This window comes from Salvelinus alpinus, chromosome 9 (assembly GCF_045679555.1).
Source record: "Salvelinus alpinus chromosome 9, SLU_Salpinus.1, whole genome shotgun sequence".
Classification (NCBI taxonomy): Eukaryota; Metazoa; Chordata; class Actinopteri; order Salmoniformes; family Salmonidae; genus Salvelinus; species Salvelinus alpinus.
Genome location: NC_092094.1, coordinates 57,811,984 through 57,825,819, shown reverse-complemented (window position 1 = coordinate 57,825,819; position 13,836 = coordinate 57,811,984). Strand labels below are relative to the sequence as shown.

Here is a 13,836-nt window from a genome sequence, read left to right as displayed (position 1 = left end):
CACCTCTCCTTCCATTTCGACCACCTCTCCTTCTGTCCCGGCCACCTCTCCCTCTGTCCCGGCCACCTCTCCCTCTGTCCCGGCCCTCTCCTCCTCTCTTCCCTCTCTCTCTCCTTCCTTCGGTGCAGTCTTCCCGCCTTTGCCACCTCCTTCTTCCTTCTCCTCTCCTCTTCTACCCCCATCCCCTGCTCTTGCTCCCCCTCCAGCCGCCGACGCGTATGACCGCTGACGAGCCGGGCAATCCCTTCACAGGTGCTCTTTTGATCCACACCCGTGGCAAGCCTTCGGCTCGTCACAGTCCCTGGCCTCGTGCGCGCCAGACCCACAAATTCTGCACCTTCTAGTCCCGCACGCGGCCAGGATGTGTCCATAGGCCATACAGCGCCTGCAAAATGGGGGCTGACGTGCATAGTACAATGTCCCCCTGTCAGCCCCCAGGGAGAACATAGCTGGGGGATGAAGGTACCCACCAAATCCCTTGGGATCCTCTCTAAGGAGGGCCTGAAACCCTCTCCTCCCATTCCAGAAACCGATGGAATCCTTTAGGTACCTTGCCGATGAGACTCCGTCCATATATCGCCCCAAAAAGGCCCTCACCTCTTCATCCTTTACGTATGGGTTGTACATATTTACTGTTACTACCCTGAGGTTGCTTCTTGCCAAACTCTTAACTTCATAGTAACACATTGGCTTCGTGTCACCCGCCACTCTCACCCTCTTTAATATTTCATCGTGTTTGCTTTCTGTATAAAAAGCAACATCGAAAACTCCCTCCATAGAGTTTCCCTGTAGACAAAACACGTCTTTTACAGACAGTTTTAGTATTCCCATGAGGATTGTTCTCCCAAAACTCTCCCGTCCAATAGGATCCAGTTCTTTCTCCCTCCATGAAAACCGAAGAGTGTTCGCTAGCCCTGTCCCCGGTACCGGCCGATTGGCAGAACTTTGCGCCATCTCCGCAAGGAGAATGACGCGCTCAAAAAACCTCTCCTCTCCTCCCGCTCTCCTCCAAACAAAACCAAAAATTTATAAAAAGCAAAAATCGAGAAATTTTCAAAACAACAAAATTCCTCCCTCCGGGCTTCCCTCGACCCTCTACTCAGCTGAGCTCTGAGGCACCTGTTATCAAGCGTGACCTGAGCCAAAAGGCCAGAAAGGTAACCCTCACATCCTGCATCCGTTGGGTACGTGGGGGTCTGGTAAACTTGGCGGTTTGACAAAGGTGACTCCTCCCACCCACTCACTCACCCAATTACTTACTTAGCCACCGACCTAGTCAACCTTTCACTAGTGACAGACACAGACAGGTAGTCAGCCTGTCTGCCTGTCTGACTCTCAGCCCGTCTGTCAGACAGACCGTCTGTCATACTTCTCTTCCTTAGTCGCTAACGTCATTTCAGTCACTAGCTCCTTGAACCCAATTGTTTTTAAGTAAAACTTGGCGTGGAAAATACGCCGGTCGGTCAACCCGATCGAAGTCAAGCGCTTCAGCCCTACGTTTCGACGGTGGTTGGATGTCATCATTTTTCAATTTCTCTTTTCTTCTTCTGCCAGCTGTTTACACAGCTTTGTGTATTTTCTTTCCTTGACAACGGGAGAAATGTGTTGCACCGTTCCCGGAGGTACTGCAATACCGGGTCGATGCGTGGAGCGGACGGAGCAAGCCCCATTTCCGACTCCCTGTTCGAAAAATCCATTTAATATGTAGTCCCCCGATGGGGGACGTATCAGATATTAAACTGATAAGAACAGATTTTTTTTTTTTTTTATAAAATATATTTATTACCTTCATAAACCAACATAAAACCTTCCAATTACATAATTTCTAACTCTATTTCTCTAACAAAAACCCTCAAAAACTTAAACAATAGCCAAAACCAAATCAATAAACATCTAGGGGAACATCCTCCCTCCCCTTCCCCTCTCCCATCTACCCACCATAACAAAAACTGTCTCCCAGGACCATCCCCCGGCACCTGCCTCCCTCCCTTCATTAACCTCCCCCAATATCAACTGTCACTCCTGCTCCTCCATAGGTGGTAAGGAGGAAAAGGTAGAAAGGAAAGAGGAAACACCCGAAGGTCCTGCCACCTCTCCCTCCCCCCTCCCCTCCCCCCCATCTCTCCCCCTCCCACTGCCCACAGGCTCCCCCTTTTTCTTTTTCTTTTTCTTTTGCTCCCTTGCCCTATCCCTCTCCATATACAAACCCTGTCCCCTCAGCTCTCCCTCAAAAAATCTATCATATCTATCAAGCTCTGTCCTAAATTCCTTCTCCCCCATCATCCTAACCTCCATCCTACCCCTCTCCAAATTCCGACTAGTTTCCTTCTTCCCCCAACTCTCTATCGTACTTCTCCCTCTCTCCATCTCTCTCATTCTCCCAAATACTACCCTTTTTCTCTCCTCCTCCCTCCTCTCTTCTACCCTACCTTCCTCTATCCCCTTCCCCTTCCTTTTCCCTCCTTTCCCTTCCTCTTCCCCCTCCACCTCTCCTTCTGTCCCTGCCCTACCCTCCTGATCCCCAGACAAAAACTTTTCCCTAACCACCTTCTCAAATTCTCTCTTCACCCTCTCAAATTCCCCCTCCCTCCAACCCTTTACCGGCCCCTTCTTCTCTATCCTCTCCCTTATCATTCGAAGGACTTCATCTTTTCCTCCCATGTCCAAATCCTCCCCTTCTTCTTCCTTCCTCTCCTCTCCCTCTGTCTCTACCTCCATTTCCAAATCCTCTACTTCTGCTTCCTTCCTCTCTTCTCCTTCTGTCCCGTCCACCACTCCTTCTGACCCGGCCACCCCTCCTTCTGTCCCGGCCTCCCCTCCTTCTGTCCCGGCCTCCACTCCTTCTGTCCCGGCCTCCACTCCTTCTGTCCCGGCCACCACTCCTTCTGTCCCAGCCACCACTCCTTCTGTCCCGTCCACCACTCCTTCTGTCTCGGCCACCACTCCCTTCTGTCCCGGCCCCCTCTCCTTCTGTCCCGGCCACCACTCCTTCTGTCCTGATCACCCCTCCTTCTGTCCCAGCCACTTCTGTCCCGGCCCTCTCCTCCTCTTCCTCCTCTTCTCTCTCTGACTCCTTCGGTACAGTTCCTTCCTCTCTGCCACCACCTTCTGCGCGCTCCTCTCCTCTTCTACCCCCATCCCCCGCTCTCGCTCCCCCCCCAGCTGCAGACGCGTATGACCTCCGCCGAGCCGGGCAGTCTCGCCACAGGTGCTCCACCGAGCCACACCCGTGACATGCCTTAGGCTCGGCACAGTCCCTCGCCTCGTGCTCGCCAGACCCACAGAACCTGCACTTTCTAGTTCCACACGAGGCGAGAGTATGGCCATAGGCCATACAACGCCTGCAATACGGGGGCTGACGTGCGTAATGCAACGTCCCCCTGTCAGCCCCCAGGGAGAACATCGCAGGAGGATGGAGGTAACCGCCCTCCCCCTTCGGGTCCTCCCTGAGGAGGGCCTGAAAACCTCTCCTCCCAGTCCAAAATCCCAGGGAGTCCCTGAGGTGCCTAACTGAGGAAACGTTTTCAACGTACCTCCCCAGAAAGGCCCTCACATCCTCATCCTTTACATGGGGGTTGTAAATGTTTACAGTGATCACCCTAAAATTCTTCTTAGCCAGACTAGTCACCTCATAGTGACACAAGGGTATCGCCTTTTCCTTCTCTCTCGCCCTCTTCAGGACCTCTTCATACTTCTCTTCCTTGTGTAACGTCATTTCATACGCTCCTTCCCTTGGGTTATCTTGAAGGCATAGGACATCCTTCACCTCAAGATCAAGCATCCCCATCACTATAATTCGTCCAAAAGTCTCTCTTCCCAATGGCTCAATCTCTTTCTTCATCCATTTAAACCTCACTGTATTCGACAGCCCAACCCCCGGTACCTTTCCTCCACTTGCCATCTCCAAACTGAAACCAAAAGACCTATCCAATCAAAAATCAAGATAAGCTCTCCAAACCCGAAAAAAAAAAAAACTAAACAAACACCGACCACACCTCGGAACAAAATCCGACACTACCTCTATCGCCTTCCTACTTCGACCTTTTGACTCAGCGAGCTCTGGGGCACCTCGGTACCAAGCTTGATCTGAGCCAAAAGGCCGAGAAGCGATAACCCACAAATGGACCCCTGCGCCCGCCGGGCACCCGGGGGTCTCGGCAGACTTTGGCGGTTTGGCAAAAGGTGGCTCCTCCCCACCCACCCACCCACCCACTCACCCACTCACCCACCCACTCACCCACCCACCCAACCAACCTTTCCCTGGCGACAGACACAGACAGACAGACAGACAGACAGACAGACAGACAGACAGACAGACAGAAATGCGGGCGTTGTTTTTTTTTTTTAAGTCGCCAATGCGTCTTTAAGTCACTAGCTCTTTGAACTCAATTGCCCTTAGCGACAACTTGGAGTGGAAAAATACACCGGTCAGTCCGATTGAAGTCAAACGCATGAGCAAAAAGTCTCGGCGGTGGGTGGGCGTCATCATCTCTGTCAATTTCTCTTGAAACAAGATATACCGGGCTCTGCCAGAAGCAAAGCCCTTCCAAAAATACTTGGAACTCATAAGTGTTCCTCTCCACGGAAGTCTTTAGTAAAAGGCGAAAGGCTTGTGCGTAATGAAGAGAAACCAGAGTCGTATGGAAGTCAGAGGTCGGGGCCCGAGACACACTCTGTGCACTACTAGGCTGGGACCTCGCGGGTGGGTGGTCGGTCACCCAACCCACTCTGCCAACTTTGTGTGGGTAAAAAGTCACAGACAGACAGACAGACAGACAGACAGACCAACTCACTCACTCACTCACTCACTCACTCACTATCCTGACCAACGTTTTTTTTTTTTTTTTTTTTTTTTTAAGTAAAATGGCGGGAAACGGGGGAACCCACGAAAAGCGCTTCGCCCTACTTTCACTTTGGATGTTTTTTTCCCTTTCCTTTTCTTCTTCTGCCAGCTGTTTACACAGCTTTGTGTATTTTCTTTCCTTGACAACGGGAGAAATGTGTTGCACCGTTCCCGGAGGTACTGCAATACCGGGTCGATGCGTGGAGCGGACGGAGCAAGCCCCATTTCCGACTCCCTGTTCGAAAAATCCATTTAATATGTAGTCCCCCGATGGGGGACGTATCAGATATTAAACTGATAAGAACAGATTTTTTTTTTTTTTTAGAAAAAAATAATTTATTACTTTCAAAACCCTTCATTTTTACAAAATCATATTTTAGCAATCAAAATCAAATATTTCATTATTTTAAATCTATTTACAAAATTAATCAACAAAACAAAAACCCTCAGGGGAGCAGCATCCCTCCCCTTCATACCTAACCAATACCTTTCCCTATCTCCCTGTCCCTAATCTATACCCTTACATCTCTAAATTACTCCCAGCCCTAAACCTCCTTTCCACCTCTCCCGAGCAGCATGCTGCCCCCACTTCAACTCCTCCCTCTTCATCCTCCCCCTCAAATCTCCTTCCACCCTCCTTACTATCCCTTCCACCCCCCAATCTCTCCCTGTCTTGACCAAATTCTGCCTGGCTTCCCACAGCCCCCGCTTAAAGAGACTCATGAGAAGCCAGAGCAGAAACCCGTCCCTAACTGTACCCCTCGCTCTCCCTACTCCTCTCTCTAACCTAGCCCAAGTCAACACAAAATCCCCTCTTACCATTCCTAACAACACCCGTGCCCTAGCCCACACTACTCCGGCAAAGGCACAGTCCCAAAAGGCATGACGCACAGTCTCCTCCCTGCCACAAGCAGATCTTGGACAGGTGGGGGATCGCGCCAAACTATGCCGGTACATAATTGAACGCACCGGCAAGCACTTATGGAGGCTCAACCAATTCAGGTCCTTGAGCCTGTTGTCCAGGCCCCGCGCCTGCACTCCCTCCCAGACCACTTCCGAGATACCCACTACAGGCGCCGGACTCCCTGCCCGTCTGACCTCCTCGTACAGGTGCCTGTGGTCTAAACCTACTCGGGCGACTTCAACCTCGGGGTGCGCACGCAACCACCTGGCCGCATGGCCAAAGTGCCACGGCAGCTGTTCCGCCCGAGGACCCGTGTTAGACCACACCATTACGCTTCTCGCCTGATACGAGAAGAACACCCGCAGGAGGTAACCGGACGGGTGTATCACTGGATGAGCAAGCTCTGTCAACAAGAAAGAAACAAACAATTGCGTCCAGCTTGAGGGGGAGATGCGGTACCCCCCTACCTCCCTCCCCGATGGGACAGAGCATGCGTGCCCTTGCGACCCACTCGTACCTGCCACCCCACATGAACTGAAACACAAGCCTCACTAGAGGCCTCCTCAGACACGCCGGCAATGGGTAGATGTACGCCAAATACAAGAGAGACGGCAATACATCCACCTTGAGAACCAGGACCTTGCCTATAAAAGGACAAGGACCTAGCCCTCCACATCGCTAGCTTCCTCTGTACCACTGCGATACCCATGTTCCAGTTCAGCGTCGCTGAGCCGGAGGTCTCAAAATGTACCCCCAGTATTTTCAGGGCCCCATTACAGAGAGACAACCCCCCAGGCACATCCGTCCTACTGCGCCATCTTCCGAAATACTTAACGGAAGACTTTGCATGGTTAAGAACCGCCCCCGACGCTCGGGTGAAATCTCCAATAATGGCAAGGGACCTTGTCAGGCACGAGTCCTTGCACAACAGCAAGGAAGTGTCGTCGGCATACTGCGTCATCTTAACACGCAGCCCGCCACTTCCAGGGATCAACAAGCCCTCCACCCCTGTGTCTGCCCTAATGGCAGCCCCCAGAGGCTCCATGTACAGAACGAAGAGGAGAGCCGAGAGCGGGCACCCCTGCCTGACCCCAGACGAGAGGTCAAAAACGTCACCCATGTGACTGTTTACGCTTACCCGGCACCCCGCTCCGACATATAATGTACGGATCCATCCTATAAACTTCTCCCCAAATCCTAATCTACCTAACACCCTGAAAAGAAAAGATCTATTCACGCGATCAAAGTCTTTCGCCTGATCAAGCGCTGCTACCATTAATGGCAGACCTCTATCTTCTACCCAAGCGATGGAGTCCCTGATCAACTGTAGGTTCCATCTAATAGAGCGTCCCTCTACCCCGCACGTCTGATCCTCATGGACGACGTAGGGAAGGGCTGTGCGCAAACGGTCCGCTAAGACCTTTGCAAGCAGCTTATAATCCACACACAGCATGGTCAACGGCCGCCAGTTGCCAAGGTCAGTTGCGTCCCCCTTCTTGTAAAGAAGTGACAGCACACCAACTGCCATTGATCCCCCCGGGACACCCGTCTCAAGGATGGCCTTCAAGACTTCGAGGACCACCGGTCCAAGTATACCCCAAAACTTGAGGTAAAACTCGGCCGGTAGCCCATCCATCCCAGGCACCTTCCCTTTTCCCATCCTCCTGAGGGCGCTCTCAACCTCTTCGAGGGAGATCTGAGCCTCCATCGCTTCTCTAACGTCCTCCGGCAATCGCCGGGACAAGTGTTCTAAAAACACATTTCCCTGCTCTACATCTACTATCCCTTTCCTTAAAAAACCCTCGGAAATGGTCAGTTGTCACCCTGACCATCTCCTCTGGCTTATCTAACTACACTCCCATTTTCTTCCCTAACCCCATACATTACCTTCCTACTCTGTCTGGCCCTTAACCGACTTAAAGAACATGGCGGAACAAGTCTCGTTGTGTTCTAAAAAGCCACTATGTGCACGCTCCAGGAAAGCTCGAGCCTTCTGCTCCTGCAGCTCCCTGAGCTGCGCCTTCAGGGCTGTGTATCTCTCCCAGTCAATCGACCCGCCGAGGTTGCCTGCCTCGTACTCGAGTTCGATTAACCTTTGGATACGATCCACCTCCCTCCTTTCCTCCCTTTTTTTCCTCTTATTATATCCTATAATAAAGGCCCTAATCCTTACCTTTACTACATCCCACCACTCTAACACCCCCTCGCACATGGACCGGAGGCCTTCAAGCCCCCGAAACACCCCTGTAACGGCATTGACAAAAGCTTGCTCATCCAGTAGATCACGATCTAATTTCCAGTACCCCCTACCGAAGAGGCAGACTGGCGACCCCACCTGCAGGAGCACCCCGTCGTGATCCGAAAAGAAAACAGGCACCAGCCGCCCAGACAACTGACCCAAAGACCTAGATACAAAAATATAGTCGAGCCTCCGCGCAACTCCCCTGGAGTTGCGCCATGTAGGACCGGCCATTGTCGGAGTAGTGTGCAGGCCACCATCAACCAGACCATGGCAAGCCATTAGCCCGGTGATGGCCCCTGCACTGCTATCCCCTCCTACCCCTAAATCTATATTAAAATCTCCCCCTATCACCAAGTGCCTATTTGTAACACACAGGGGCGTTAGACAGTCCACCATCTCCCTCCTGTCTGCAGCCACCTGTGGCCCATACACCACCACTAACCTATACCTACTAGCCCTAAACGTGATATCTACCCCCAACACCCTCCCCTGAATCACAACAAAATTACCCTCTAATTTTACTTCCCTATTCCCAAACAAAATCCCCACCCCCGTTGAATGAACCCCACCTATACCCCAAACTGACTCCCCCTTATCCCACTCCCTCCTAAACCTATCAACATCCCCTCCATCCCTCAGGTGAACCTCCTGTAAAAAACAAACATCAAAACCCACCCCTTCCAAAAAACTAAAAACCGCCCTCCTCTTAACAAAATCCCTCAAACCCCTTACATTTAAACTAAATAAATTAACAGACATATTCATTAATAAAACAACATCTCAACCATTAAACCAAACCAAACAACCAAAAACAAAAACCAGGAGACTCACCCGATGCTCCCCTGCTCCATTTAATCCGGCAGGGACGTCCTCTCCTCTCCTGACGTCCCCCCTCCCTCCATCACTCCAAACACGGATGCAGGCATGGTGATAGGCTCCCGAGTGTCCTGCATCCTGAATCCACCACCACAACCCTCCATTTCTCCCTCCCCGCACGTTAACACTCCAAAAAACGGGGACCCTGTATCCCCATACATGACTTGTGATTCCACCCCATCCGGCCATCCCTGTGGGCTGTTAGTGAAATCAAAACCCTCCATGGTTTGAGGGGCTACGTTAAACCGTGGGGACACAGAAACTTCCCCCTCCCCCATCAGACGCTTGCCCCCCCCCTCCTCCCTCTCCCCTCCCTCTTCCTCACTGTTCCCTGAGGGTCCCTTCCTCTTCTCTCTCTTCTTTGATGTTTCTGGAATCTGGGAGACACCACCGTCCCTCCCCCCCCCCTTCTCCGCCGTTTCCCTCATGTGTCTCACGAGATCGGTCTCCACTACACATTCTCCCCACTCCTTTACCCCTTCTCCCCCCTCCTCCTCTTCTAAAGTTCCAGCTGCCAACTTCTTCTCCACCTTCTCTCCCTCCCCTTCTGCCATCTCCAGCACCTCCCCTCCTTCAGCCTCCTGCCTCTCCGCTCCTTCCGGCTCCATTACTCCCACTCCATCCTTGTCCTTGTCTCTTCCTGCTGCCGTTTCTCTCTCCTCCTTCTGCATTTTAGCCTTTCCCTCAGGTCCTGTGCTGGGGTCTGGGTCTCTTCGTCTTCTTCCCCCATCCCCCGCTCCCCCACCGGCTGCAGATGCATATGACCGCTGACGAGCCGGGCAATCACGCCACAGGTGCGCTAAGGATCCACACCCGTGACACACCTTCGGCTCGTCACATTCCCCCGCCTCGTGCTCAGTTGATCCACAGAATCTGCATTTTTTTGTGCTACACGAGGCTACGTTATGTCCGTATGCCATACACCTCCTGCAGAATGGAGGCTGACGGGCATAATATAACGTCCCCCTGTCAGCCCCCAGGGAGAACATAGCTGGGGGATGGAGGTATTCTCCCAGGCCTTTTGAGTCTTCCCTCAGGAGTGCCTGAAAACTTCTCCTCCCATTCCAAAACCCAAGGGAGTCTTTAAGGTGCCTTACTGATGAAATATTGTCCATATACCGGCCAAGAAAAGCCCTCACCTCCTCGTCCTTAACATGTGGGTTATACATATTAATAGTCACCACCCTGAAATTGTTCTTCGCCAAACTTGTAACTTCATAGTTACTCATAGGCCTTGCCTTCTCAACTTCTCTCGCTTTCCGCATGATCTCCTCATGCTTTTCCTCTGTAAAAAAGGTGACATCAAAAGCCCCCTCCAAAGGGTTTCCCTGTAGGCAAAAAACATCTTTTACCGTCAGTTTAAGCACCCCCATAAGCAGGGTCCTCCCAAAAGTCTCCCTGCCCAATGGCTCCATGCCCTTTTCCTTCCATGCAAAACGCACTGTATTTGCAATTCCAACCCCAGGGATCGACTTGGATGTTGCCTTTCTTGCCATCTCTTCCTCCAGAATGGCTCACTCTGTAGTACTCCGGCCCTCTACAATAAGAAAACCGAGTAGAAAATAATTTTTGAACCCAAAAAAATTATTCCCTCCAAAACCAGTGCCTTTATCGCCCTCCTATCTCCGACCTTCTGACTCAGCGAGCTCTGGGGCACCGCGGTACCAAGCTTGATCTGAGCCAAAAGGCCGAGAAGCGATAACCCACAAATGGACCCCTGCGCCCGCCGGGCACCCGGGGGTCTCGGCAGACTTTGGCGGTTTGGCAAAAGGTGGCTCCTCCCCACCCACTCACCCACCCACCCACCCACCCACACCCACCCAACCAACCAACCTTTCCCTGGCGACAGACAGACAGACAGACAGACAGACAGACAGACAGACAGACAGACAGACAGAAATGCGGGTGTTTTTTTTTTTTTTTAAGTCGCCAATGCGTCTTTAAGTCACTAGCTCTTTGAACTCAATTGCCCTTAGCGACAACTTGGAGTGGAAAATACACCGGTCAGTCAGTCCGATTGAAGTCAAACGCATGAGCAAAAAGTCTCGGCGGTGGGTGGGCGTCATCATCTCTGTCAATTTCTCTTGAAACAAGATATACCGGGCTCTGCCAGAAGCAAAGCCCTTCCAAAAATACTTGGAACTCATAAGTGTTCCTCTCCACGGAAGTCTTTAGTAAAAGGCGAAAGGCTTGTGCGTAATGAAGAGAAACCAGAGTCGTATGGAAGTCAGAGGTCGGGGCCCGAGACACACTCTGTGCACTACTAGGCTGGGACCTCGCGGGTGGGTGGTCGGTCACCCAACCCACTCTGCCAACTTTGTGTGGGTAAAAAGTCACAGACAGACAGACAGACAGACAGACAGACAGACAGACAGACAGACAGACACAGACAGACTCAGACAGACTCACTCACTCACTATCCTGACCAACGTTTTTTTTTTTTTTTTTTTTTTTTTTTTTTTTAAGTAAAATGGCGGGAAACGGGGGAACCCACGAAAAGCGCTTCGCCCTACTTTCACTTTGGATGTTTTTTTCTTTCCTTTTCTTCTTCTGCCAGCTGTTTACACAGCTTTGTGTATTTTCTTTCCTTGACAACGGGAGAAATGTGTTGCACCGTTCCCGGAGGTACTGCAATACCGGGTCGATGCGTGGAGCGGACGGAGCAAGCCCCATTTCCGACTCCCTGTTCGAAAAATCCATTTAATATGTAGTCCCCCGATGGGGGACGTATCAGATATTAAACTGATAAGAACAGATTATTCAAAGCTTTTATTCTTTCATACATTCAAACATTCAGTAAACAACTCAAATCTTCACAACTTTCCATAACAACCAAATATATCTTTCCATGCAGTTACTTATGTAGCCTTAAACCTCTCTCAGGGCTATCTCCCCACTCCTGCCCCACACCCAAGTCCATCACCCCGCCCTCCTCCGGTCCACTGGCCGGTGACCCCACGTCCCCAAACAAATAACCCGTCCCCCCCTCCATTTCCCAACCCAGTGCCATAACCGGGAGGGCCAGCTCCTCCGGAGGTGAGAAAGAAAACAAAGGAGAGGAAGGAGAGGGAGCCCACACAGGTCCCGCCACTTCTCCCTCCCTCCCCTCACCCCCTCTCTCCCCCCCGCTTTCCAAAACCTTCACCTTCTTCTTCTTCTTATCCTTATACAACGGCACAGAGGAGCTGCTTTCCCTTGCCTTATCAGTCTCCCTGTATAAACCCCTCTCCCTCAACTTCTTTCCAAATTCCTTATCATATTTTTTTAGCACCCTCTCAAATTCCTCTTCCCCCAGCTCGTCAATCGCCTTCCTGCATTCTGCCCTAGCCCACTCATTTTCCCCTTTCTCCCATCCCGCTAACTGCCCTCTCACCCTTATCCTTTCTGTCATCCTCCCAATGAATATTCTTTCTTCCTCCTCTTTCCTCACCTCCACTGATTTCTCCACTCTACCCCCCTCCTCTATCCCCTTCCCCTTCCTTTTCTCTCCTTTTGCCTCCTCTCCCTCTCCTTCTTTCCCAGCCACCAATCCTTCCGTCCCGACCACATCTCCTTCCATCCCAACCACCTCTCCTTCTATCTCAAACACCACTCCTTCCCTCCCAGCCCCCACTCCATCTGTCCCGTCCACCACTCCTTCTGTCTCGGCCACCACTCCTTCTGTCCCAGCCACCACTCCTTCTGTCCCGGCCCTCTTCTTCTCTTTCTCCTCTTCTCTCTCTGGCTCCTTTGGTACAGTTCCTCCTCCTCTGCCACCACCTTCTTCCCGCTCCTCTTCTCTTCTACCCCCATCCCCCGCTCTCGTTCCCCCCCCAGCTGCAGACGCGTATGACCTCTTCCTAGCCGGGCAGTCTCGCCACAGGTGTGCCACCGAGCCACACCCATGACATGCCTTAGGCTCAGCACAGTCCCTCGCCTCGTGCTCGACAGACCCACAAAACCTGCACTTTCTCCTCTACACGAGGCGAGGGTATGACCGTAGGCCATACAACGCCTGCAAAACGGGGGCTGACGTGCGTAATGCAACGTCCCCCTGTCAGCCCCCAGGGAGAACATAGCCGGAGGATGGAGGTAACCATCCAATCCTTCAGGGTCCTCCCTGAGAAGGGCCTGAAACCCTCTCTTGCCAGTCCAGAACCCCATAGAGTCTCTGAGGAGCCTTGCTGAGGAAACATTGCTCATGAATCTTCCCAGATAAGCCCTCACTTCATTGTCCGTCACATGTGGGTTATACATGATCACCGTGACCACACGAAAACCACTTTTCGCCAGGTTAGTCACTTCATACAGGCACATCGGCCTTTCCTTACTCCCTTCCTTTACCTTCTTCAGTATCTCCTGATGTTTCCCTTCATTGTGAAAAGTCACATCAAAAGCCCTCTCCATCGGGTTGTCTTGGAAACACAGAACATCCTTTACCTCCAAATTTAATATCCCCATCAGTATCGTCCTTCCAAAATCCTCTCTTCCCATAGGCTCTCTCTCTTTTTCCCTCCATGCAAATCTCACAGCATTTGCCAAACCTATTCCCGGTACCGACTTCTTGGAATTTGAAAACGCCATTTCCAAATGGAAAACCACGTCAAACCCAAAAAATAAACTGCTCTCCAAAATAGGAAGCCTCTAGTAACAACCAAAACACCTATTCAATATATATACCAAACCGCACCGACCTCATCGCCTTCCTACTTCGACCTTCTGACTCAGCGAGCTCTGGGGCACCTCGGTACCAAGCTTGATCTGAGCCAAAAGGCCGAGAAGCGATAACCCACAAATGGACCCCTGCGCCCGCCGGGCACCCGGGGGTCTCGGCAGACTTTGGCGGTTTGGCAAAAGGTGGCTCCTCCCCACCCACTCACTCACCCACCCACCCACCCACCCACCCACCCAACCACCAACCTTTCCCTGGCGACAGACCAGACAGACAGACAGACAGACAGACAGACAGACAGAAATGCGTTTTTTTTTTTT

General features: G+C 51.8%; 2 non-coding genes and 3 pseudogenes across 2 annotated transcripts; all 5 read right to left on the bottom strand.

The window, feature by feature from the left end:
• Positions 1-1,600: 1,600 nt before the first annotated feature.
• LOC139531053 (U2 spliceosomal RNA) lies at positions 1,601-1,779 on the bottom strand (annotated as a pseudogene).
• A 2,743-nt stretch (positions 1,780-4,522) lies between these two features.
• LOC139531140 (U5 spliceosomal RNA) lies at positions 4,523-4,639 on the bottom strand. The gene has a single exon (XR_011666247.1). It is a non-coding gene; the product is annotated as a U5 spliceosomal RNA (small nuclear RNA).
• A 359-nt stretch (positions 4,640-4,998) lies between these two features.
• LOC139531047 (U2 spliceosomal RNA) lies at positions 4,999-5,179 on the bottom strand (annotated as a pseudogene).
• Positions 5,180-10,967: 5,788 nt separating this feature from the next.
• LOC139531139 (U5 spliceosomal RNA) lies at positions 10,968-11,084 on the bottom strand. Its single transcript, XR_011666246.1, has one exon. It is a non-coding gene; the product is annotated as a U5 spliceosomal RNA (small nuclear RNA).
• A 384-nt stretch (positions 11,085-11,468) lies between these two features.
• LOC139531065 (U2 spliceosomal RNA) lies at positions 11,469-11,635 on the bottom strand (annotated as a pseudogene).
• Positions 11,636-13,836: the final 2,201 nt, after the last annotated feature.